The following is a 27,440-nucleotide window of genomic DNA, read 5'->3' as shown; positions in this document are numbered from 1 at the left end:
ATGCAGGACTGGAGCCTGATTCTGTATACAAACCATTTTCTCTGTATATTGTGGGCAAGTAATAACTTTATGGTTTCTGATCAGTTTGTTCTGGTGAAAGCAAGCCAGCACTTGGAGAAGTCAGAATATAAACCCAGTGCATAACATTGGCTGGAATTGAAATAAGCTGAAACTTACCCACAAATGTGGCATGTAAATTTTAGAAAAATAGCTGCCTATAAACCTAACTATATGCCCCTCAGAATTTTAACAGCATTAATTTGTCTTCTCATCAGCTCTAGTATTCTGCCAGTCTCATTTTTCATTCCCTCTGAAATAAGACCTGTTGAACATAGTTTAGAGAGATTCAAGAAAATAAATGTATATGTAAAAGATTGTACACTACACTTAAATTAGAGGAAAAAACCTTTTATCCATTTGTTTTTCTGCCAGTTTCCATTTTTTCCAGCCTTGTGTATAATTTTTTGCTCCCCCTTTATTTAATTGCAAATATTAACTTATTTTAGAAACCAGAGCAACATCCTGCTTAATTTAATTTTCCCTTTGGCACTTACTGTTGTCTATTCCCTGCTCCCTTCTTCCTCTGTTTTCTTTTTCCTTCTTTACAGTGATAAGTGGTTTTGATCTGTGTGAAGAATTTGGCTTGCAAATTAAGGGGGCCTAATCAGGCTTTCTTTGCTCACCTATAACTCCAATTGATTACTGAGGGATTTTAGGGAATGCAAAATATTTGATTGGGCCCAAAGCAAGTGACTGAACATAACATCAAGTGTTTGGATCAGCATTGAGTTTAATGTACAAATGCGGCTCTCTGAAGATGGGCACATTCCAATACAGATCTCTCTGGAGAGAAGCATGCTTTTTTAAAGAGAGTTAAAAAGACATGATCTCAAATTGGTATTTTGTGTGTTTGATGTGTGTCTGTGGTGCCTCAGGAGCAGACTAGGGAAGGAACTGTGAATCTCCTTGGATCTCCTTTTCTTCTACTGGTCGAGAAGATTATTTCCTTCCTCCACCCCCTTACCCCCCGCCAGCTCAGCTGCATTGGCTAACATGTTATGGGCTGGAGCCAAGCCTGTGCTCAGTCTCTGAGCATCTATTCCGTGCCAACCAGTGCCAGAAAGGAAGTAACAGCCATATGGAGACTGTTTTTTCTCATCTGTGCTAGGATACACTGGACACGCAGCCTGCAGAGGAGAGTACCACCCCATTACTCCCTTGGCACAGGCGTACACAGCAAGGAACATCCTTGCCTTTGGTGCTGAAAGGAGTCAGTCCTGTGCATGGAACAAGTACAGAATATACAATAACAAATGAACCACCACCCTGAAACTAAATGCATTTGTTATTGACAAAGTGCTACAGCACTCCCCCATGTGGTCATAGGGATAACCTGATCAGCTAGAGGCTTAGATCAATATTTATTTACCTCAAATTTTGTTCATCCAAATAGTCTGAGATCTATTTCTCAGTAGCCTGTACCTAATGATTCAGAGGGAAGGCAACTGTCCCAAAATTTACTCAGCCCATTGTATAATGTGGTACAAGGTGGGGACAAGATTCGTTTCCTGAAAGGATTGGTTAACAGTTTACACTAAAGTCATCAGATTATTTATTACAGCAACTTAATATGTACTAGGTGCCTTGCAATACACATCAAAGACATGAACCCTGCATTGGGAAGATATGTAATATTAGAGATAGTGTAACAAGGAGTAGTAAGATGGAGTTGATAGAGAAGAAAAGGGTTAGCATCAGTAAGATAACATGGTTCCTCACAAGAACCAGCGTACAGCATAGTGAAGATTTGTGTGTGTGTGTAAGGAATAAAAACACCTGCAGGTCTCACTGGGTAATTTCTTGTTAACTGCACGGATGAAATGGGCCCCTAAGAAAGGACTTGAATCAGGATAGGGAAGTGGCTTTATAGAGACACTCAGGGAGGTTCTATGTAGCCAGGGACCATGGCTTTTTTGGGAAATGGTTTTGTGTGACAACTGGATGGATTGGATATCGGAGCTGGCATTGTAGAGACTAGTAAAATAAAGACAAGATTGGAAGGACTGTGGGACGTTATTGACATGATCAGATCAACTGGCAAAAGCGTGTGTTCTTAGCTATCCACTTTGCATGGATTATAGGGTGGTGATGTGGGAATCAGAGTGGGTGGATACAGTAATGAAGAAGGAAAACAATGAAAGCATGCACAAGAAGTTTGAACTGAAATAAAAGGTTGGTTATAAAGAATTAGTGGAAGAAGCAATGGCAAGATCTGGACTGTCTGGATGTATGGGGTAAAGGGGAGGCCTTGATGAAGATCCATAAATTATGTGCATAGCTTTTATTAAGAGTGGGTGGGTGGGGGGGAACAGTGCTTTTGAGAGAAGATGTGTAGTGGAAGAAGCCTGTGTACTCATGGAATTTTCTCAGGAAGCATTCAGCAGTGCAGAAAACGAGGAATCAAATACTTGGGGTGAACCAAAACAAAGGTTCAAAATCAGTGGGATGGCCTTTGGGAGAGAACGGCAAAGGAATCAAAACTGAAGGGGAGGGATTTGACTACAGAGTCAGAAGTGAGGAAGGGAAGTGAAAATAGGTCATGAATGGTGATTTGATGATCACAGAAGCAGTACGGGCAGAGTGCGTGGCATTAAATATGATTGTTTGAGGTCACGGTTATTTTTTAGCAAAAGTCAGGCAGATTGTAGGCAATAAACAAAAATCCAAGGAAGCCCACAACCTGTCCGTGGTGGGGCTGACTGCCTGGCGGGGGGCTGAAGCCTGAGTCCCACTTTTTGTAGGGATAGGTGTGTATGTGCTTATAGCCCAGAGCTTTGCTGCCTGGGGTGGGGGTGGAGGGGCGCTGACAACCTGGAGCCCTGCCACTGCAGGGCAGTCTGACAGCTCAAGGCAAGGAAGTTACGGAGGTACATTAAAGTCACGGAATCCATGACCTCTGTGACGAAATCATATCCTTCAATATAAGTGGTGGTCGAGGCGGGGAGAAGAACGCAGATGTGGAAAGATTAGAGGAGGGGCAGTATTAGCTGAAGATAAAGTTAAGGTGAATAGCCAGGCTTGCTTGGTATTTTATCTTAATATGTGATAGTGTTCATGTTCATACAGTGTTGCTAGAACATCCTTTAGTACCCTAAACAGTATAAGGCAGGACACTTGGTCCAAACAGCAGAAGTGTTGTTACTATTTCAGCATATTCTACATTGATATGACCTTAGACTTCAAGAAAAGCAAAAGGCACAGCACATTTTAGAGATCATCCTCGATTGTATTTGGGTTTTTTTGGATGGGATAGTTGAGATTAAGATGTTGGATCTGCTTTCACCCAGGGTGCTCTGAAGTCTTGCTGCAAGAAAACTCAAGGCAGCCTGGAGGTGGACAAGCAGGTGGGTGCAGTTGCCAGAGCGAAAAAGGCTTCTGCAGTGGTGCCGAAGCAGTTTCAATTTTATGTTTCCTGTTCCCAAAATAGGAGAAGACCTAGCATGCAGGGGCCCAAATCAGGACGCCTACACCCATACACTGTTTATAATTGAATGAATTAAACAGTTTCATTTAATGTCTTAAAGTAGAAATTAGTAGCAAGTTTCTGTTAGGCAAGCTTTAAGCACGAAACTCATGTTAGTTTAGTAAAATTATGATGTGCCGAAATGAAGGTGTGCTTACATAGGCCTTTGTCATCGTAAATAAATGGCCTACCTAAGAAAGCAGGTAATTGAACATGGGAAGTTACCAGAAGTTGCTTTTGCACGTGCAAATTGATGTATGTCTGAATGGTGGTAGGCTATCCCATCTGGGGATCACTCAGATTTGTTGTTTTATGGAACAGAGTTATTGGGAAATATGTAACACAAAGGAGCCATCTAGTGGCAACTTCATTAAATAGGTTTAAGCTTAAGGAAGGGTTTTTTGTTTTATATTAAGGCAGTATCACTTATGACTTTGCAGTAACGTGCTTGCTTATTTTTCCTTTAGCATGTTTAGATTGCTTGGCAAGATAAGTTAGCAGAGTAATTTATAAAATACTTTTTCCAGAATTGGTGTTTTTAGGTTTCATGAGTATCATCAAAGACTCGAAAGGGATTAGGGGAGCAGCGTAATTAACACTTTTTTTGGTTGGGGTGGGGACAGGAAAAGTTAGTACAAAAACTTAGTGCAGAGTTTATGTAGATAGAGTACAGTATCACTGATTTGGAGAGAAATCTTTTTAAAACTGAAATTGATTAGGGTTAAATATTTTCTGCATAAAGATTTGACTTGTAGTTTTCTTAATTTAAAGGGTTAATTGTAAATATGAACTTTTTTTGAAGCATTCAGGTAGCATTTTCACTTGAAGCTTAACTTGATCAAAAATTAACCTAATGCTATATAGGGGGTCCCCAGTATACATCGGGGTTGCCTTCTTGAAAAGGGCAATGGATACATGGGGTCCCTGGTATACGTCTTCCCCCTTATCTGTCGTTTCGCGTATCCATCACTCCTCAATAGGGGAATGTGTTCCGATTCACATTGGTCCTGATCCACATATCCATCACGTCACCTAAGCACCCACAGAAAAGTCACGCAAAAGGTGAAGCAATGGATATGCAGATCGGGACTGACATAAATTGGAACATGTTCCCCTATTGATGAGTGAAGGAGATGCAAAACGACGGGTTAAGGGGAGACTTATACCAGGGACCCCCTTTAGTAGCTTTTGTTTCACTTATGCGAAGTGGATGGGCACTGTGCAAAACTGTCACATTGATTGGTGGAATATTTTTTTGAATGGAGGTCCTCCAGGTATTCACATTTTTTTCTCCATTGTCAGGTCCCATCATCTTTTTATAAATAAAATAACTTCACCTTCCTGATACAGATGACGTATTGGGAACCTCAGAATACACAGATGACTTATTGGGAACCTCAGAATAGTAGAAATTTAGGGCTGGAAGGGACTTTGAGAAGTCAACTCCAGCCCCCTGCTTTGTGGCAGGACCAAGTAAACCTTGACCATCCCTGAGAGGTGTTTGTCTAACCAATTCTTAAAAACCTCCAATGATGGGGCTTCCATAACCTCCCTTGGAAGCCTCTTGCTGTGCTTAACTACTGCTATAGCTTTTCCAAATATGTGCCTAATCTCCCTGGCTGCAGATTAAGCCCATTCCTTCTAGTCCTAGTTTGAGTGGACAGCTGTCCTCTTCATAACACCCCTTAACATATTTGAAGACTGTTGCCATGTGCCCTCTCTGTTATCTTTTCTCAAGACAAAATGTGTCCAATTTTTTAATCTTTCCTCATCAGTCAGGTTTTCTAAGATGTTTGTCATTTCTGTTGCTCTCCTTTGGACATTCTCTAGTTTTTCCACATCTTTTCTAAAGTGTGGCACTCAGAATTGGACATAATACTAGAGCTGAGGCCTCACCAGGGCTTAATAGATCAGGACAATTATTTCCCATGTCTTACATACCACACTTCTATTAATACACACAAGAATATTAGGCAGTTGCAAAAAACACTTAAATTGTTTGCTCATATTCAATTTATCATCCACTGTTACCGCCCAGATCCTTTTCAGTGAAGTATTTTGTGCTTATCTTTATTGAATTTCATCTTGTTGATTTCAAACCAATTCTCCAATTTGTCAAGGTAATTTTGAGTTCTAATCTGTCTTCTAAAGTGTTAGCAACCCCTCCCAGTTTTTTGTCATCTGCAGATTATAAGCATATTCTCCTCTCTAAAATCCAAATAATGAATGAAAATACTGAATTGTACCAGACCCAGGACTTCCCACTAGATATGCCCTCCCAGTTTGACTTTGAGTACCATCTTCCAACCAGTTGTGCACCCACCTTTTCAACTACACATTTCCCTAATTTTCTTATGAGGTGCTCATGTGGGACTCGGTCAAAAGCCTTACTAAAATCAAGGTACATCACATCTTCTGCTTTTCCCCCATCCATTAAGCCAGTAATTCTGTCAAATAATTTGGTTAGGGCTCTAATACACATCTGGTGATTGCCATTGTTTAGTTAGCAACATGTTTTGTTGAGGATAGAGATAGGATGAGACAGAATGGCAGCTACTGTGTCAGATCATGCCCTGGTCTTCAAGAAATTCTTTTCAGAATAGCAGTCGTGTTAGTCTGTGTCCGCAAAAAGAAAAGGAGTACTTGTGGCACTTTAGAGACTAATAAATTTATTTGAGCATAAGCTTTTGTGAGCTACAGCTCACTTCATCGGATGCATGCAGTGGAAAATACAGTGGGGAGATTTATATACACAAAGAACATGAAACGATGGGTGTTACCATACACACTGTAACAAGAGTGATCAGGTAAGGTGAGGTATTACCAGCAGGAGAGCCGGGGGGGAGGGAGGGGGAGAGACCTTTTGTAGTGATAATCAAGGTGGACTATTTCCAGCAGTTGACAAGAACCTATCCTTGCAACAAAGCCCGTTGCCAACTGTGTCCACATATCTATTCAGGGGACACCATCATAGGGCCTAATCACATCAGCCACACTATCAGAGGCTCACTCACCCGCACATCTGCCAATGTGATATATAGAATCATAGAATATCAGGGTTGGAAGGGACCCCAGAAGGTCATCTAGTCCAACCCCCTGCTCGAAGCAGGACCAATTCCCAGTTAAATCATCCCAGCCAGGGCTTTGTCAAGCCTGACCTTAAAAACCTCTAAGGAAGGAGATTCTACCACCTCCCTAGGTAACGCATTCCAGTGTTTCACCACCCTCTTAGTGAAAAAGTTTTTCCTAATATGCAATCTAAAACTCCCCCACTGCAACTTGAGACCATTACTCCTCGTTCTGTCATCTGCTACCATTGAGAACAGTCTAGAGCCATCCTCTTTGGAACCCCCTTTCAGGTAGTTGAAAGCAGCTATCAAATCCCCCCTCATTCTTCTCTTCTGCAGGCTAAACAATCCCAGCTCCCTCAGCCTCTCCTCATAACTCATGTGTTCCAGTCCCCTAATCATTTTTGTTGCCCTTCACTGGACTCTCTCCAATTTATCCACATCCTTCTTGTAGTGTGGGGCCCAAAACTGGACACAGTACTCCAGATGAGGCCTCACCAATGTTGAATAGAGGGGAACGATCACGTCCCTCGATCTGCTCGCTATGCCCATACTTATACATCCCAAAATGTCATTGGCCTTCTTGGCAACAAGGGCACACTGCTGACTCATATCCAGCTTCTCGTCCACTGTCACCCCTAGGTCCTTTTCCGCAGAACTGCTGCCTAGCCATTCGGTCCCTAGTCTGTAGCGGTGCATTGGATTCTTCCATCCTAAGTGCAGGACCCTGCACTTATCCTTATTGAACCTCATCAGATTTCTTTTGGCCCAATCCTCCAATTTGTCTAGGTCCCTCTGTATCCTATCCCTCCCCTCCAGCGTATCTACCACTCCTCCCAGTTTAGTATCATCTGCAAATTTGCTGAGAGTGCAATCCACACCATCCTCCAGATCATTTATGAAGATATTTAACAAAACCGGCCCCAGGACCGACCCTTGGGGCACTCCACTTGATACCGGCTGCCAACTAGACATGGAGCCATTGATCACTACCCGTTGAGCCCGACAATCTAGCCAGCTTTCTACCCACCTTATAGTGCATTCATCCAGCCCATACTTCCTTAACTTGCTGACAAGAATACTGTGGGAGACCATGTCAAATGCTTTGCTAAAGTCAAGAAACAATACATCCACTGCTTTCCCTTCATCTACAGAACCAGTAATCTCATCATAAAAGGCGATTAGATTAGTCAGGCATGACCTTCCCTTGGTGAATCCATGCTGGCTGTTCCTGATCACTTTCCTCTCATGCAAGTGCATCAGGATTGATTCTTTGAGGACCTGCTCCATGATTTTTCCAGGGACTGAGGTGAGGCTGACTGGCCTGTAGTTCCCAGGATCCTCCTTCTTCCCTTTTTTAAAGATTGGCACTACATTAGCCTTTTTCCAGTCGTCCGGGACTTTCCCGGTTCGCCACGAGTTTTCAAAGATAATGGCCAATGGCTCTGCAATCACAGCCGCCAATTCCTTCAGCACTCTCGGATGCAACTCGTCCGGCCCCATGGACTTGTGCACGTCCAGCTTTTCTAAATAGTCCCTAACCACCTCTATCTCCACAGAGGGCTGGCCATCTCTTCCCCATTTTGTGATGCCCAGCGCAGCAGTCTGGGAGCTGACCTTGTTAGTGAAAACAGAGGCAAAAAAAGCATTGAGTACATTAGCTTTTTCCACATCCTCTGTCACTAGGTTGCCTCCCTCATTCAGTAAGGGGCCCACACTTTCCTTGGCTTTCTTCTTGTTGCCAACATACCTGAAAAAACCCTTCTTGTTACTCTTGACATCTCTTGCTAGCTGCAGCTCCAGGTGCGATTTGGCCCTCCTGATTTCATTCCTACATGCCCGAGCAATATTTTTATACTCTTCCCTATTCATATGTCCAACCTTCCACTTCTTGTAAGCTTCTTTTTTATGTTTAAGATCTGCTAGGATTTCACCATTAAGCCAAGCTGGTCGCCTGCCATATTTACTATTCTTTCGACTCATCAGGATGGTTTGTCCCTGTAACCTCAACAGGGATTCCTTGAAATACAGCCAGCTCTCCTGGACTCCTTTCCCCTTCAAGTTAGTCCCCCAGGGGATCCTGGCCATCCGTTCCCTGAGGGAGTCGAAGTCTGCTTTCCTGAAGTCCAGGGTCCGTATCCTGCTGTTTACCTTTCTTCCCTGCGTCAGGATCCTGAACTCAACCAACTCATGGTCACTGCCTCCCAGATTCCCATCCACTTTTGCTTCCCCCACTAATTCTACCCGGTTTGTGAGCAGCAGGTCAAGAAAAGCGCCCCCCCTAGTTGGCTCCTCTAGCACTTGCACCAGGAAATTGTCCCCTACGCTTTCCAAAAACTTCCTGGATTGTCTATGCACCGCTGTATTGCTCTCCCAGCAGATATCAGGAAAATTAAAGTCACCCATGAGGATCAGGGCATGCGATCTAGTAGCTTCCGTGAGCTGCCGGAAGAAAGCCTTATCTACCTCATCCCCCTGGTCCGGTGGTCTATAGCAGACTCCCACCACTACATCACTCTTGTTGCACACACTTCTAAACTTAATCCAGAGACACTCAGGTTTTTCTACAGTTTCGTACCAGAGCTCTGAGCAGTCATACTGCTCCCTTACATACAGTGCTACTCCCCCACCTTTTCTGCCCTGCCTGTCCTTCCTGAACAGTTTATAACCATCCATGACAGTACTCCAGTCATGTGAGTTATCCCACCAAGTCTCTGTTATTCCAATCATGTCATAGTTCCTTGACATCACCAGGACCTCCAGTTCTCCCTGCTTGTTTCCAAGGCTTTGTGCATTTGTATATAAGCACTTGAGATAACCTGTTGATTGCCCCTCATTCCCAGTATGAGGCAGGAGCCCTCCCGTCACGTGATATGCCATCATGTGCCAGCAATGCCCCTCTGCCATGTACATTGGCCAAACTGGACAGTCTCTACGTAAAAGAATAAATGGACACAAATCAGATGTCAAGAATTATAACATTCAAAAACCAGTCGGAGAACACTTGAATCTCTTTAATTACTCGATTACAGATCTAAAAGTGGCAAATCTTCAAGAACAGACTCCAATGAGACACTGCTGAATTGGAATTAATTTGCAAACTGGATACAATTAATTTAGGCTTAAATAAAGACTGGGAGTGGATGGGTCATTACACAAAGTAAAACTATATCCCTATATTTATTTCCCGCCCACGGTTCCTCAGACGTTCTTGTTAACTGCTGGAAATGGCCCACCTTGATTATCACTACAAAAGGTTTCTTTCTCTCCTCCTCCCCTCTCTCACCTCCCCTCCCCCCTCCTGCTGGTAATAGCTCACCTTACCTGATCACTCTTGTAGCATCCGATAAAATGAGCTGTAGCCCACGAAAGCTTATGCTCAAATAAATTTGTTAGTCTCCAAGGTGCCACAAGTACTCCTTTTCTTTTTGAAGAAATGCTTTGTTCGGTTCAGGATAACTTTGGACTTTCACAAAATTACCATTCCATTCTTAAAGATGTTACCCATTACAACACAAATGTCCCCGAAATGCCAAATCCATTCCCCATGTTAGGCCTCTCTTTCAAATGGAGGGAAGTTTCCTGTGAATGTATTCATCTCAAAAAGCCTTCCACGTACCCCACTAGAAAACAGAAGTAGTAGTCATAAACCATACTGTCCGTTGGCTAATGATTGTGCATAAGAATTTATAGATTTTTAAAGACAAAAAGAACCATTAGATTATCTAATCTGATTATCTAATCTGAACCTGTATAACACAGGACATACAATTTTCCCGCTCCAGAGTGCCCAGTAACTTACGTTTGGCTAAAGCCTGTTTTCTAGAAAGGTAACCAGTCTTAATTTTGAAGATATCAAGAGATGGAGACTGTCACTTCCCTTCAAAGTTTGTTCCAATCATTAATCATCTTCACTACTAAAAATGCGTGCCTTATTTCTAATATGAATTTGTTGGACTTTAATTTCCAACCATGGTGTCAAAATTATGCCTTTCTCAACTAGATTAAAGAGCCTGTTAAGTACCTGGTATTTCTTCCTGTGAACTATAAATGCAATATAATCACCTCAGTCTTCTTGTTGATTGAGCTCTTTAAATCTCAGTGTAAGGCATTTGTTTACAGCCCTCCCTCCTCTTTTATTTATACATCCAAGGATTGCATTAGCCACTTTTGCCACAGTTTTGCACTGGGACCTCATGCTTAGTTGCTTGTCTGGTATACCTCTTAATGCTTTTCAGGGTCACTGATTTCCAGTATGCCATCCCGTATTGTCTAGGTATGGCCTGCATACTTTGTTTCTAGATTTATAACTTTGCATTTGGGTGTATTAAAATTCATTTTGTTTGAATAGGCCCAGTTTACCAAATGATCCAGATTGCTGTATCAGCAACCTGTCCTCTTCATTTGCTTTCATCTGCAAATCTTGTCAACAGTGACCTTATATTTACTTCCTGATCATTGATGAAAATGTTGAATAATGCTGGGGCTAACACTGATCCTTGTGGAACCCCACTAGAAAAGCCACATTCTATGATGATTCCCCATTGACAAGTGCTTTTTCACATCTATCCAGTATCTATTTCTTAATAGAGGTGTGTGGAGGACAACAGATTTGTTTTCAGGTGTCTTTTATGGTTTCAGAATTATTCATTTCACGTTCATTCTTAATCCATTTAATGTGTTTTTATAGTATTCTATAGCACCAATTTTTTAAAATCAGAACATTGTGTAATATTAAGCCAAGTGCCTTACAAAATTAAGTATATTACATTTATGTAGTTCCTTTAATCAACCAATCATCTAATTGCATCAAAAAGTGAAATCAAGTGTGTTGGACAAGACTGACTTTCAACAAAACCGACTTTCAACAAAACCATATTGATGTCAGACTAATGAGTTTATAATTACCCAGGTCATCCCTCTTTCTCTCTTTGAATATTGGCACAACATTAATACTTGTCCAATATTCTGGAATTTCCCTTGTATTCCAACTTCTTTTAAAAAATGTTTTCACTGGACCAGAGATCTCCTGAGCCACCTTTGAGTCTTGGGTGGAAGCTATGCAGGGCTGCTGACATAAAAAAGTCTTATCCACAATTAATGTAGTTTAATGTCCTCTTTAGTCAGTAATGGAGTGCACAGTGGTTCATCATCCTCATTATGAGTACATCATCCTGCTTCTTTCCAAATACAGAACAGAAATAACTGTTTTCCTTGAAAATCCTCAGAAAATTCAAGCTTTGCTCAGAGAATGTGCTGAAAATTTGGGGCAGATACAATGTGTGTTCTTTGGGTTTTATTTTTTTAAACAAAAAGTAGAGGTTGACTCCCGCTTCAAGTCCCTTTATAAGACATTCCATTTTCTTACCCAGGATTGATGTCAGACTAACATGCCTACAGTTACCCGGGTCACCTGATTTGCCCTTTTTAAATACTGGCACAACAAGTGTGAAAATCCAGAGTGGTAGCAAAGAAGTAGTAATCTGCTCCATAAATCTCTCAGGATTAAGCAAAATAACTTTCAGGATCTGTGTGCGCAAATAGTTCAGAGGTACAGGATCATTCTGTGAAATCCATTTTATAGCTTCTCCAGAAAATCTAAACAGTGTCTTCTCACACGTGGGTTTTGATAAATAGGAAATGCAGACTGAGTCTGTGATTTCATATTGTTGAACACAATGGCCCTTGCTCTGAGGCTAGCCACCACCATCATTTACATTTCCAAGGCTTCAGTCACATTTGATGGGTAAGTGTAATTACAGAGGTATACATGATACAAATTTTAATGCAATAGCACACAACAATCCTTCATTAGTCTTCATGAAGTTCACACATCAAGTAAAGTCTCATTTTAGTACTAACACACACTTTTGACCTAGGGTTAATTAATTACAGGGTACACATAATGTAGAAGTATTGTAATAGCAAACTACAGATGAAAACAATACAGTCAACATCATTTTTGATCTTTATCAGCATACGAGTGAATTAGTTTGAATGTATACTAACACTTCTTTGATATTCCCATACAAGTGAATTGTCCTGAAACTCTGGCACGTGCTGGCATCTGGCCTGTCAGCATCACATTGTGGACTGACCCCTCTAAAAGAGCTCGTTGTTGCATGGGGCAGGGAAAGGGTGGAAGATATACTGTGAATCAAGATATGTAAGACTTTAACAACATGCTATGGGATTGGATATTAATAGGCATTAGTTTTCATTTTCCTGAATAGTGTGGGACGAAGTCACCTTTCAAAAGTTTGGAAATCAGTGCTAATCCATACTATAAGAACCTCAGATAAGTGTTGTCATCTTTTTATATCTTTGAGAAAGTTGCTGATTATTTGGCGTTTGCCATCCCATGTTGATTAGCCATGGTTCCATCCACTCTTAAGTAATGTCATTGTGTGTTTTTACTATGGATATAGTTAAAATCAGTAAACAAGGAGTTTAGCAAGTGGAACGCTACTCTGTTGATATCCCTGGAGTGCTGGGGTATGTATACACTGCAGCTGGGAGCATGCCTACCAGTCTGCGTGGGCAGACATGCACTAACTGGTGAAGTTAGTATGCTAAAAGTAGCAGCGTGGATGTAGCATGGGTGGCAGTACAGGCTAGCCCAGTGGTACTCAGCCAGGGATGTGCAGAGGTCTTCCGGGGGTACATCAGCTCATCTAGATATTTGCCTCGTTTTACAACAGGCTACATAAAAAAGCACTAGCGAAGTCAGTACAAACTAAAATTTCATACAATGATTTATATTGCTCTATATACTATACACTGAAATGTAAGTACAATATTTATATTCCAATTGATTTATTTTATAATTATAAGGTAAAAATGAGAAAGTAAGCAATTTTTCAGTAATAGTGTGCTATGACACTTTTTTGTATTTTTATGTCCGAGTTTTTAAGAGAGGTGAAACTTGGGGGTTTGCAAGACAAATCAGACTCCTGAAAGGGGTAAAATAGTCTAGAAAGGTTGAGACCCACTGGACTAGCCACCCAAGCACAAGCCTGCCTGACTCCCTGGGTATATGTCCTTACCGCAGTGGCCACACTACTTTTAGTCCGCTTACTTGACCAAAGCTAGCACTTTGTGTGCCTGGGCTGGAAAGTATGCTCCCAGCTGCAGTGTAAATGTACCCCTGATGTCAGCCTTAGCTTTTATTTTTCTATATTTTGATGGGATCTGTAAGCACCTTATTGTGTGGGGGACTAGGGAGAGTGGTTATTTTTCAAAAACTTCTGATATTTAATTTTCTGTCTACAAATAGACACAACTTTATGTGATGGCAGGGGTGTGTGGGTGTGTATGTATGAAATAGAAATACAATTTAATATACTTAGTGGCAGCTCTATTAGTGTCTGGGAGTCATATGTTCAGTGCTTCTTACTACCTTTTTTCATATGCTGTTCATTAGAAAATGATTAAAATGATTCTATCCTGAATTCACACTGTGACTGAAATGATTTAGTGCAGTAACTGCTGTGTGTGACAGGAATGACTAGCAAATATTTATATTATCCTTGTTCATTCACAACAGAAGCGTTTGAGCACAAATTTCACATGTTTAATTCACACAGGAATTCCTTGGACAGTTTACAGAATACTCATTGTCTGTTTGTACTCAAAAATTACTCCCCTGGGTTGCATTAATCCATAAATGTTTCTAAACAGGATTGTAACACTTTTTGAATTATTATTGCTATATATACTATAAGATGTACATCAGCTATATGCACTATATTGCAGTTGCTGGATGTATTAAGTTTGGAGAAACACAGGTTATGTTCTGATATCTCTACCAACAGGACAGAATGAGCATTTTGATTTTCTCACTTTAATTTTGGAAAGGTCAGATTTGTTGTCTTGGACTAATGCTAATAGAAGCTGTAGTTGACGAGGGAACAGTGTAAAGTGTCAATGCATGGATACTTAGGATATTTCATTTGATATATTCCACTAAAGTTATTCAGCATTTGGTTTTCTTTCTTTGACCTAAAATAATACTATTTTGAGATGATTGGCTCATAAATTACAAGTAAATAGTGATACGTGATTGGTCTTTCTACTGAATTCCTCCTTTAGCCTGAGAATTGAAAAAACTTATTTTGTTATATTATGGCACAAAAAAAATTGAGGTTGGAAATTTAATTCCTACAAGATACTTTTGGTATTATAGTTCATGATATTCCATTTTCTCTCCTATTTTTGTGTAGCAGTATCCATAGCAACTACCGTTATTTCAATTTCTCATCTTTTCCTAACAGTGAATGCTACCTGTAATATGCGAACTGCTCAGTTTACTCTCTTGTAAGGGAACACAGACTGACTAGCTACTATAAGACTTCATGTCTTTGATTTCCTTGGGATCTGTGGGTGCTTAGTACCCTAAAAATCAAGCTACTTACTTAAGAACCTAATTATTGATTTTAGGTGTCTACATTTAAGGTATTTAAGCTATAAAAATTCTAACTTGATATTTTAAGCCTGTGTTTTGGCTTTGGGCAGGTTCTGGTATGATAAACTAAAGAAAGTCAAGCACTCTTTCTTGTTGGGAATATTAGTCTTCTGTATCGTTTCCTGTGTTTTCTTCTGCCGATATAGAAAGTTGACTTAACTTCATTCAGAACAAGAACTGCCACTGAATTCCACCCCCAAACTTTGTGGTTTTGCACTGATAGAATGCTTTTAGAAGTTAACCCATTGTATACTGTGCATGAACAAAAGACAATAGTGGTGAATGTAGGGGACAGAACGCTGAGGAAGAATTCATTATGTGGGAGTGAGTAAGTGAGGGAGTGCCCCTTCTGGATGAAAAGGAACTTGGAGCCTAGGAAAGGGGGAAGATGAGAGAGAATGATCACGACCTTATCCCAGACCAGACCATGTGGACCCTGCTGATGCTCACTAACAGCTAGTGTGGGGTAGATTCCCACCCTGCCATGCTTGCCACAAACTAAATGTTTATGTAGACAAACCCTCTCTCATAATTGTAACATGTACACTTTATCCAACAAGGGAAAATAAATGTATGGTTTAGAGAGAATATCTGTATTTAAGAGCTCAAAGTGTGGAACACAAGCAATTTTTGTTGAAAAATCAAAAGACCAATGCCATACAGTTGCCACTTTAATGTGAAAAAAGATTTTTGGGGAGTGTGTGGGGGAAGTCTGTTAGGTATGCTATCTAGCAGCATGGTAGCAGAAGCAGAGGGGAAGATCTGTAACAAAAAATCAAGCTCTTAATTTTTTAAACTTCATACCGAAAATATTCAAAACTCCAAATCTGGCTTGAATCATAATAGAATATATTCACTTTATTGTCTGTCACGGAATTGGCATAAAATGTTTTCCTTCAGAATCATTTAAATGCTTTTTTTAACCTATGATATCTTCACTTATCTTCCTATTTTAGGGACCTATCCCTTAGAGGTGGCGCCAGGGCTTGGGGCTATGGGCTTCTGTCTGGCGGGTCTCCTGAAACCGGCTTGCAGATGCCTGGTTGAGAACTGCTGCTCTAGAGGGTGCGGGTGTGGATACATTTCAGAGGTGGAGTGCAGATGGCGGGTCGGTTACAAATTAAGTGTTGTGGATGTGGATCCAAATTTTTGTATCTACGGGGCTCTCCCCATTTTTCCAGTCTCCAGTGGCCTGATTAGAATGTGTGCACAGGTTACAATCCAAGCGTTCTGATCTATCTGGATTGTCTTACTGAAAAGAGAATAGGCTCTTACCAAAAGTGTACATTGCTGGGTATGAGGCACTAAAAATGAATGTCCTTGGATATGGTGTTAGGCATGCGTGCCAGTACATCACTGATGTATAAATAAACCAAGAATAATCTTCTTTTTCCACTGGTGATGAAATAATATTCCTATGGCAACTGCAGAAATTGCTTAGATAGAAAAGTAATATTACAAGTGTCTTCAATCTATTTTTAGCTTTTTAAATGTAATCTACTTCTTGAAAAATAAGGAATACTCACTTGATATCCCTCTGCAGACCACCAGCAAGTGCACCCATAGACACTGCTGGTCCTCAGACTGCAGTGAGGAACCATTTACTGAACAGTTTACTATTACTCTTCATTTTCCAAGTAAGCAGTTTTGTATATGATTGCAAACATCAAGAGATCAATAACTGTAAAACATGCATAACTGGAGGACTCTATGGCCCTCCACTCATTGGATAAAACGCAGCTTCCCAAGAGCCAGTGCACTCTGCAATGCCAGATTGTATGGTGTGCAAGCTGCATAGATTTTTTTTTTTTATAGAGCCCAGATTTTTATACATCTGCTTGGCAGTATGCTTGTGGAGGAAGTGAAACTGGAGGGTCCATTTGCATAGATTTGTTTTTTTGTTATTTAAATGGCTCTCCCTGAGTCAGAGGATTTTGTGCATAAAAGCCCAGGTAGGCTAATTTAGCTATGGGACTTAAGTAGTCTCTATGTATTTGGCCCTATGCCAAACTGGTCCCAATTGAAGGTCATTCCAGATGTTGCTTATAAACCTTTAAAATCCTCGGTTCTCTTGCCGGTAGTTTACCTTTGTGATACTTTTTTCTTTGGCTGGAAATAAACTTATTAGAGACTAATTACAAGGCAACTCTGTGAATCCGATGACAGCAATAGCACAACATATGGTTGATCCTGCTTTACATCTGGCATCTCAAAAGACGGCCCTGTCCCAAACAGTGTACCAAGAAAGATTATCCTTGTTGTCAGGGTTGTGACTGAGCAATGTGAGAAATTTATTGTCTGTTGTCTGGTGGTGAAGGAAGTGATTGCTGGTAGCCTCAGCTGATCAGCTCATAGATAATATATGAAGCTGTTAGATCAGGTAGGGTTACAGGAAATATTGTTTAAAAGAAACTTCCGACCTAATCTTAGTTGGCCCTCATCCAAACCAAGGTGGCTGACTAATTCAGGAGATACAAAAATCTCATGGTTATTCCTTTAACTGTGGCCTCACTGTAATTTAGGGAAGGCACTAGCAAATCTTATGAGACTGAAGATTCCCAGTTAGACTGTTACAAGATTTTTGTGTAAAATTACAAGAGAGAACTTCACAGCTTTTCCTAGAAAGGACTAAGTGGATCCTCTCGCTTCTCAACATAAGCTGTTTTTCTGTGTTATCTGTCCCAGTCTTTGTTACAGACTTTATTCCTTACGTTTCCTTAGGTTTCTTTTCCCAGCGCTGGTAATTTAATGTGTTTTTTTTAAAGTGACTCCCCTAATGTTATGGGAATCAATACTATACTTATTCAACAAGGATTCTTTTGCTTAATACCTGTGACTGTTTTCTTGGATTTTATTCCTGGTGGCATTTAACCCTGTCATTAGAATGACAGCATTGTAGAATGATTTTTCCTCCGTAAGGGCTCCTCTTCATGCACTGTCAGCTTGTCAGCCCTCTTTAAGCTAATTTTTTATTTCTCTAAAGAAACTGATTTTTTTATTTGTCTGCATGTTCTTTATAAACTACCAGCTTTTCAAGTGCACTGCAGTTTCACTACTGTGAAATGTAGAGTCCCAAAACTGTGCATGTGACACTTGGAAAAAGATGTAATTTTTTTTTGCTCTGGGAATAGGAGTTAAATAAAGGAAAACAATTGCCATTCATGTAAGATGTATTGAAACTTTGATTATCTTGTTTATGGATAACTGAGTGACTTTAAACTTCAAACAAAAAGAGCAGAGAACTTTGATCTGTGGTACAGGAAGTCTCTTTTAGATGACCTAGCATAACTGTATGGGTGGGAAAAAAAACAGTATCAATTTACCTATGTTAGGCACGTCACTTTTTTTAATGAAAAATGAGGAAGGGCAGCACGTGAAGGAACTGGAATTTAAATGTCTGATACCTAAATTAACCTTGGCAAACAGTAAAAACAATTATTTGGATTTGGGTAACCAGTACTTTCCATGAAGGTCTCTTGATGTATGTTTGTACATTATCTTTTAAGGTTATCTTAAATTGAAGCTATTGTTTGTCGGTCTTCACTGTGCAAGGCTTTCATCTGATTTAATTACTGCTCTATAAAAGTTCAGAAAAATACTTTCCACTCAGCTGACTCACCTCTTGCAAGCAATTTTATTCAAACTATTTAAATAAGGCTAACTTTAAAAGCCAATTTCCACATAGTTTAATTGACCTTCCCAAATCATGAAGGGGCAGGAGCCTTCTAGTGCATTTGCTTGCTCTGCTTTTGTGATAATTTGTGGCCAAACTCAACATTGGGACCATAAATATAATTGTTTGGAGGATTTTTGCATATCAAAGCAATGCAAAGGCAAATGTGGTAAGGGAAAAATAGTTGTCGTATTCAAAAGAGAAATGTACACATTTGTCCAGCCAAGCTCAGTTCTTTTTTACTTCTGTATTTTTATAACCCATGATACATTGAGGCTGAACAATTTATCAAATGAACAGTTTCCAAATGACCCACATGTTTAAAAATATGGTTCATGCTGAGGGGTTGGAACCATCTAGAAAACAGTGACTCACAAGTACTCTCACTCTCTTGCAGGTTTGAGTGTTCTTTGTGGAGACTTGTAAGGGACAATGACTCCAACTGTCCTCGGTTCCTTTTTACTATTTATGTGAGGTCTTGGCAAAAGTGGGGAAGGATGTTGTGTAAGTGTGAATGTGTAGAGGCAGTACACTCAGACAACTCCAATAACAGGTTAATAGTCTTTCGTTCATGTGACAATAATCAATGTACCTAGTGCCAGTTTGAAAAATTGTAAGAGAGTTTGCTTTAGTCTTTGCTACAGGACAGATTGTTCTTAATTTGTGGGCGAGGGAGGGCAGATGGAGCTCATGCTAGAAAATCCTTGCATCTAATATACTGAGAGATTCTGTGTGCTGCATTACATAGTGTGAATTATATTTGCAAACCTTTCAAGACAGTGGGTCAATTGTGAAATTCAGGGCTTTCTTTTTTGTGCTTTGATATCTTAATGTTCACTTGAAAAGGGTCAGTAGTACTTACTACAAGTCCTGTAGTTGAATTACTTAACAAGAAGTTACTTGCCTAGTTCAGCCTAAATGGACAGTGTAAACACAAACCTGTAATTTGGTTTATAACACTGTGCTTTCACATTTTTATAGTTTAAAAAGATACTTAATATAATCCCTTTCATTTGATTTGGTGAGTTAGGATTGTATCTCCAGCTATTCCTTAAAGAAATTCTGTATTTCTAACTTTGTTAGGGTTGTAATTTAAAATGCAAACATACAGTATTTTGAGGCATACACGTCCTGCAAAGCTCATGTCTATTACTAATGGGAAGCAGTTTTCGTTTGTGTCCAAACGTATAGCAGACTAAAGAGAACTGAAAAGTATGCATTTCCCAGTCTAAGCCTAGAAAATGTACAACATTCTTTCATCTCTAATAAATAAAGCTGTGTATTCCTGCTAAGTGTCCTGTGTATAAAGCTACTGCATATATTAAACATAGCAATATATTTACAAAAATTAAGATAGATTTTTGTAAATTTTCAGTAGGATTGCCAATTTTGGTTGGATGTATTCCTGGAGAGCATCACAAGACAATCTTTAATTAAAGATTAATTCCTGGAGACTCCGGGCCAATCCTGGAAGGTTGGTAACCCTATCCTTCAGTGTTTCTCAAATGTGGCCACCGTGGCTGCACGAGGCCACCAGGGGCTTTTCTTGAGGCCACAGCTTCCTGGGTGGTGAATGGGGCAGAGGGGTGGACAGCAGTGTCCCTTCCCCCAGGGCCACCAGTAAGGGTTTGGGCCTTGCTCCTGCTGGAGGCGCACACGCTGGGGGAGCAGGCCGGCAGTGAGTTCCCCACCTTCCCGGGGTGGTGGGCTCGGGCTTCAGCCACAGGGTGGTGAGTGGCAGGCTTCAGCTGTGGGGCTTCAGGCTCCATCTCTGGGCCCTGGGTGCAGGGCTTTGGGCTCTGTTGCTCAGCCACCCAGCGGCAGGCTCCAGCCTGTGGGGCTGCGCGGCAGTGGGCTCCATCCCTGGCCTCACCTTCTCCCGCCACCCTGATGGTCCCTGTTGCATTTCCTAGCCTGCCATCCATTCCTCCATCATCCTTGGCCCTGCTGTCTCCCTATCCGCCTCCCCATCAGGGTTTAATTTGTCTCCCAAGTCTGCTGTGAAAAGTGATATTTGTGTGTTTGTTAATATCACTTTCACAGCAGACTTAGTAGCTAGCTGGGAGGCTGTGAAAAGTAATATTAACATACAAGCATCACTTTTCACAGTAGCAGACTTACTAGCCAGCAAGTTTAAAAAAATAAAATGAAATAAAAAGCAACCCAAAAAGCAAAAGAAACAACTAGAACAAAAGACAAGAACGTGCAAAGCATCGTATTTGTGTTTCTATTCTGTTTAGGTCCAGTAAAGAACAGAGACGAAGTGTACGTTATTTTTGTTGAGTCTGAAAAAAAACTCCATCCCCTACATAAATAAATTACAATGATTTGGACATGTATATGTGCATATTTGTTTTTCCTAAAGTTAATTAAACATTTTAGGAAAAATTGTCAGAGCAGCCACCAGCAAGAGTTGGTGGCCGCACTCTGAGGCTACCAAAAATTTGTGAGAACCCCTATTTAGTGGTAACATTACCTAGACAATTAGCTCCCCCCCATGCCTTGTAGAATGCTGTAAATAGCTTTTTCATCTGTGGTATCCTGATATTTAGTCTTGCTAAATTCTTACTTAAAGCAGAATACAGAGTAACTTTGGGTCTCTAGTGGAACATACACTTTTTTTCCCTGTGTGATCTTTTGGTCTTGTTTGGATTCTGAGGTTCTGTGATCCTCTGCCTTGTTGTTATGCATTATTCAGTATGTCTTCACTTCAGGGAACTTTCTGGTGGTGCCTTGTAATTGGCTTTATTTAAATTATTTTTTCCCCAAACACAAAAAGCCACGGATATTTCCATGTTCGTGTTCTCCCTCCCTGCCCTTCCTCTCCCCACCCCTCCAGTCTGTTGTTACTTTAATTCAATGTCTGAAAGCACCCCTATTGTGATTTGGGTAGTCTTTTACTGAATCTTGTTGTGTTAGAGCTGCATGAGATGTGAAATAGTTACTTGTGCCATTGGATTTAGTATCACAATCTCTACTATTTTGTGTTTTTATGGAAAATAATTCATATTGTGGATAGCTTAGAACATCAGGACAGTTTTATTCTTTGCAGCATAACCTGTTGACTCTCCCACTTAATATATGGGCACATTTTACAAGTTCCAGTAACTTGTTGCAATTCGTTAAGTCTCATTTCTGGAGGACTCTTATCCTGACCTCTGTCTTGGGTGCAGATTTGGTGGTGGCTTTTGGAAACTGGGAGCCAGTGTACCTTTTGGTGTCAAGTTTATGCTTCAACCTGGTCTATGTTTGCCTTACAATTTCAGTTAAATGCAATTTATTTAATGCAGTTCTCTTGCAAGTGTTGAGTTTATGGTATAGGTTTTCACTGCTCTTTCCATAACTTCTGCCACTAATGTCTCCGACATTTGATCTGCTTGTTATATTTTAACCTTCAATTTTAATATTGTCATTAGACTCTCATTTCATAGCCGGAGCCCCGAATACTCCTTGACACAGTGGGACCAATTTTCTCAATGGCAATATTAACTTATTTGTTTGCAGCAAAATATCCCTCATTTCCATGTCTACAAAAATAGACAGCTATGTCTTGTTGACATAAGATTTCATGGTCCGTGTCTTCACCATGATTGTTCAAAAGGATATGTTTTTTGTTATGGACTTCAAGCAGCATAGTTCCACTCTTGAGGCTGTCCAGCTCAGAACCTCCTTCTCCTCATGTATTCCAGGGAAGGGAGGAGCTTATAGCTGGCTTCAGCACCTTCTATACGCAGGCCTTGACTGATAGACTCTTCTTCAGGTGACTGAGGTGGCCAGCCTATACTTATCTCTTCTACTCCCTAATTACAAGCTGAACTTCAGTTCCCACTCCCCAGTGTCCTACTGCCTCACTCCATGGAATAATGCATATAGAATGGACTGTAGCCCAACACATTCCCCACCCTCCCCACAAGGAAACCTGCAGAGCAAGCATCAGCTGAAGGCAGGTCCCAGCACAGCAGGGAGCTAGAAACCAAAATGTTGGGCACATGGCTGCTGAAAAATGGTGGATTCTGTGGCAGAAGTACTGAATTCTGTGGCATCTTGGGGAAAAAGCTGGCTAATGCTGGCATGTAATTATAGCATCCATAAGCCCTGGTTTGAAATGAATGGGCCAAGTCACGCCTCTGAGCTATTGTTTCAGGTTCTCTGCAGATGAGAGGTGTTTTGGGTTCTTTTAAAAAAGTTTCTTTTGGTTGAAGCAAACAGGCCAGAAATGTGAACCAATATAAACCAAAGGAAACTCTTTTGAAAATGGAAGTTGAGTTTCTGTGGTGAATTCTGCAGCAAATTCCACTGATCAAGGAATACTCAGGTCGGTACCTGACCATTAATAGAAAAGAATGTGGGATTTCCTTTTACTATGTTAGCCATTCATAGACCATTACAAGGTGAATGCTGCTTAATCCATGCTAAATGATAAAGAAGTGTTTTGTTACAAATTTCCAAGTTCTCAAAGGGCATGACTTTAGTAACCCAGTGTGGTCTTGCCTAGTTAACTTACCACCCAAGTTAAATCTGCTAAGGACTGCTTGAGAATTACTTGGGTTTCTGTTATCAAATGAGATGTGGACTTTTAGATATGAACTGCTAATTTGCTTGGTGAAAATTCTTTTAGTTCTGACTCTCATGGCGCTCAGTCAAATAGTCTGTTGTTCTTTTGGAGTCCATTTATAGAGTTTAGATTTCATACTGTATTTATTAGGTTTGATTCATTATATTCTTCAGACCTTTGAGTCACAGTTTCACTGGAAGATTTTTCTTTACTCATCACTGGGATCTCTCCATGCCTACCACCAATCCAGTCAAGACGACACATTTCAACTTCCAGCCTCTGGTAAAGGAGTGGATGGTATTCCCTTCAGAGCTGACCAGTGCCAATCAAAAGGTCTTTTTATGCAAATTCTAATCTCCCCCCCCCCCCCCCCCCACTGAGAGGTATTGAAATGCACTAGTAGAGGGAATATGCCCACTCGTTACTGGATGGGAATTGCATGCTTGCATTTTAAATGACTTGTCTTGAAAATGGACCTTTTGTGTTTTCAGTGGAAATTCATTGAAAATGGAAAGTCTGCTTTTGTGTAATTGATACTTTTTAAGTAGTGAGACGGTTGAGCTAGTTGAATTAACTGGCTGAGAGTGCCAGTGTCTCCAAGGGAAAAGTCGGTTCATGCATTGTGGAAGGGTGCAGACCCTCCCGTGATCTCAGTTGGCGGAAGGAGTTGATCAGTTTTTTTTTTAATTTTTGTTTTTTTAAGTTTCTAAATGTCCTGCAGGGGCAGACAATGAGTTTATTATTTGAGAATTGTCCTCTACCCTTGCTATTTATCCAGGTTTTCTAAAGGCACCCATCACTGTAGTTTCCAACAACCTCCCAAAGAGTTAAAAACCAAACATGCAAATGCTACATGGCCTAATTTTATTGCTTTATCCCCTCTTTGCTCTCCTCCTACTCTGTGTCCCCTTTCTCTTTTTTCTTCTTTTCTTTTTTCTCTAGTTCTGATTCCTCTCTTCTTTGCTGTTGGGAATATGGAAGAGCTAAGATGAAGAAGAGAGTTTTACACTTTTCTGAAAGAGATCTGATTTCTGGTTACTCTGACTATTAGGTAGTAAGCTTCAAAGCTTTTGCCCTCTTCCTACGAGTCCTGTCCTCTCTTCTTACATCCTTCACTCTTAAGGATGACCGCTTTCATCGTTACTTCTTGATTAATGTAGGTACTGAGGGAGATTACTACTCAGCTAGTTTCTCAATTATCTCGATCAAGAATGGGAGTTTGGATGCTGGGGTGGTAATTGACAAGGCCTGAGTCAAGAGAAGGTTTAAAAATATGTGGCATTAAGACATGCTCTAATCAAAGGTGCCCTCATTAAAGGTGGCATTTGATGATTTTTACCAGTAAAGGTGCCAGATGCATCTTTCCACAGCCACAGTGATCATGGGTCTGTGTGATGGGTGTACCAGGCTCAGAGGCCCCCTGCTGCAGGCCTCAGGGTCCTACCACACCCTGTCCCCAAAAAGGAGCAGTGGAACTATCTTCCAAGTGGCCTAGAGAGGCTGCGTGGGAAGCAGCAAATCAGAGGGAGGCTGCAGGACGCAGCCAGTCCAGGTCCAGAAGGCCCATACAAAAGGAACTGCGGTACAGAACAGGAGGCAGTTTCTGCTTGGAGCCATAGGAGCAAGGATGGTGGTCCTGTCTGGCTGAAAGGACTGCAGAACCTCAAACAGATCAAAAAGAAAAGGAGGACTTGTGGCACCTTAGAGACTAACCAATTTATTAGAGCATAAGCTTTCGTGAGCTACAGCTCACTTCCTCAGATGCATATCGTGGAAACTGCAGCAGGCTTTATATATACACAGAGAATATGAAACAATACCTATTCCCACCCCACTGTCCTGCTGGTAATAGCTTATCTAAAGTGATTTCCAGCACAAATCCAGGTTTTCTCACCCTCCACCCCCCCACACAAATTCAGTCTCCTGCTGGTGATAGCCCATCCAAAGTTTGGATGGGCTATCACCAGCAGGAGACTGAATTTGTGTGGGGGGGTGGAGGGTGAGAAAACCTGGATTTGTGCTGGAAATCACTTTAGATAAGCTATTACCAGCAGGACAGTGGGGTGGGAATAGGTATTGTTTCATATTCTCTGTGTATATATAAAGCCTGCTGCAGTTTCCACGATATGCATCTGAGGAAGTGAGCTGTAGCTCACGAAAGCTTATGCTCTAATAAATTGGTTAGTCTCTAAGGTGCCACAAGTCCTCCTTTTCTTTTTGCGAATACAGACTAACACGGCTGTTACTCTGAAACCTGTCAAACAGATCAGTTGCTGTCAGGGACCGGGGGAGCAAGGAGGAGCTCCTGGCTGGTTGCTGGAACTTGGTAGCTGAAGCCCTAAGGTAAGGATGAAGGGGTCATGGAGAAGTGGCCCAAGAAATTGTAGCAGCATCGTGACTAGTCAAAGGGATGCAGCGGGTGGCTGATATTTGTAGGGTCCCTGGGCTGGGACCCAGGAATGGTGGGCAGGCCCAGGTCCCCACCAGCCACAGTGGCGGAGGGGCTAAATCCTTGAGGAGGGAGTTGAACTGATCCCCAGAGAAGGGATTGAAGACCTTGAAGAGGGTCAGTGATATTGGACTTTAGGGACTTTGGTACATCCCCAGAAGGGGACCTGAACTGTTTAGCGACCCAGCTGGAGAACTGGGGTCAGAGAAGGGCCCAGAGAGGGTGAAGATGTCTCCAGGGAGGGAGCCCTGAGGGCACAGACCCATACCAGGGCCAGGACTGTTTAAAGACTGAGCCCAGGGAGGTCTACAGGAAGAGCCGTTCCACCCGAGGGATACTGAGAGGCCTATGTTGGGCTCTTTATCCCGGAAGGGGTTTGTTTTGTTTGTGTTCCATATGTAGACTGTGTGCGACTTGGCTGGAGGGCTGAGTTACGGAAGACCTAGCACAATTACAGAGACTGAGTGGAGGCACATGCACTTGGCCAGGGGGCACTCGCAAGAGGTGCGTGCCACTCTGTTATAGTGTGAATCACTGGTAGTGGTGCAGATTTCTTCCAGCACTCTAGTGTCTTGCTCAGGGAAAATACTGAATGCTGTAAAGAGGGGAGGTTCTGTCTTAGCATGTGACTGCTGCTGTCTGGAGAGGGCATGCGGGATTTATTTGATCTTCTCTGAGAAGCTTGTCGATAGTTATTCATATGGAGTGGAGCTGGCTTCTGAGTTTGTGTGGATGCAGTCTGAACTGAGACAGTCATTCACAGACCATTAAAATTCTGCAGTGCAGGATTTAGCTGCTGCAGTGGCAGAAGAGAAGAGAGATTTTAGTCTCAGCTACAGCCATAGCCTAGGATTCTAGAAAACCTTGTTTTGGAGTTTCCAGCTTCTGATCAGGTTTTCAAGTATTGCCATTTGTTTCCTTCCCTCCTGTGTCATCTGACATCAGTATCTGAGAACTAAAGAGATTTAAGGGTCTGAAGGTGCCAGTGTTTGTCTGTCTGGCAATGGCTCATGCATGCTCCAAGTTGTCCTAGTCTTATTTACATTAAATCCATTTTACATTGCTCTAGCAATGTAAAGCAGCTTTAGTGTAAATAAGAATCAGGTCTGTAGCATCTTACTTGGTCTTACAGTCTTTGGCTCTTCGGTTGTATATGGATTTTATTGAAGATGTTCTGGAATTTATGTGGGACCATAAATTTACAGGGGCAGACCATAGTGATAGTCCCTTCTTCCAACTTGTGTGCCTGCAGATTGATCTTGGTTTGAAGGAGGTGGTGACCTTCCTGGGAAAAGGGGTGAGTTCCTAATATTTCCTATTTCCATTTCTAGGCCAAAGAATTAGTCCAGTGTGAGACCAACTTTGTGAATTGATCCCAAGAATACCTGTGTAGCCCAAAGTAGAGTGCTTGTGTGTAGAAGAGGCGTTTTTTTTTATTGTCAGTGTAGATGTTAGTCCCCTGTCATGATGAGCTTTGGGGACTCCACTATTGTCAGTCAAACGCCCGCTCTCCAGGGAAACCTACAATTTATGTGCTCTGAAGATTAGTATGTAATTATCTCCACTGATTTACAGATATGGTGGATACATGCAAAGGATTCTGTTTTTCCAAGGGATCCTTCTCTGCATTTGATGCTGAATGGGAGTAACATGGCTGGTTGGCCACTTGTTTTGTGTATTCGGATAGGGACAATGTATAGGGAGGATG

The 27,440-nt window shown here is 41.3% G+C and overlaps 1 protein-coding gene across 8 annotated transcripts in view; it reads left to right on the top strand.

Annotated features, from left to right (window-relative positions):
* Positions 1-27,440, top strand: part of ARHGAP21 (Rho GTPase activating protein 21) — a 195,531-nt gene that overhangs the window by 85,312 nt on the left and 82,779 nt on the right. The gene's annotated exons all lie outside the window — the stretch shown is intronic.

Source organism: Lepidochelys kempii, chromosome 2, assembly GCF_965140265.1.
Source record: "Lepidochelys kempii isolate rLepKem1 chromosome 2, rLepKem1.hap2, whole genome shotgun sequence".
NCBI classification, from domain to species: domain Eukaryota; kingdom Metazoa; phylum Chordata; order Testudines; family Cheloniidae; genus Lepidochelys; species Lepidochelys kempii.
This window is presented reverse-complemented; position numbering and strand designations above follow the sequence as displayed.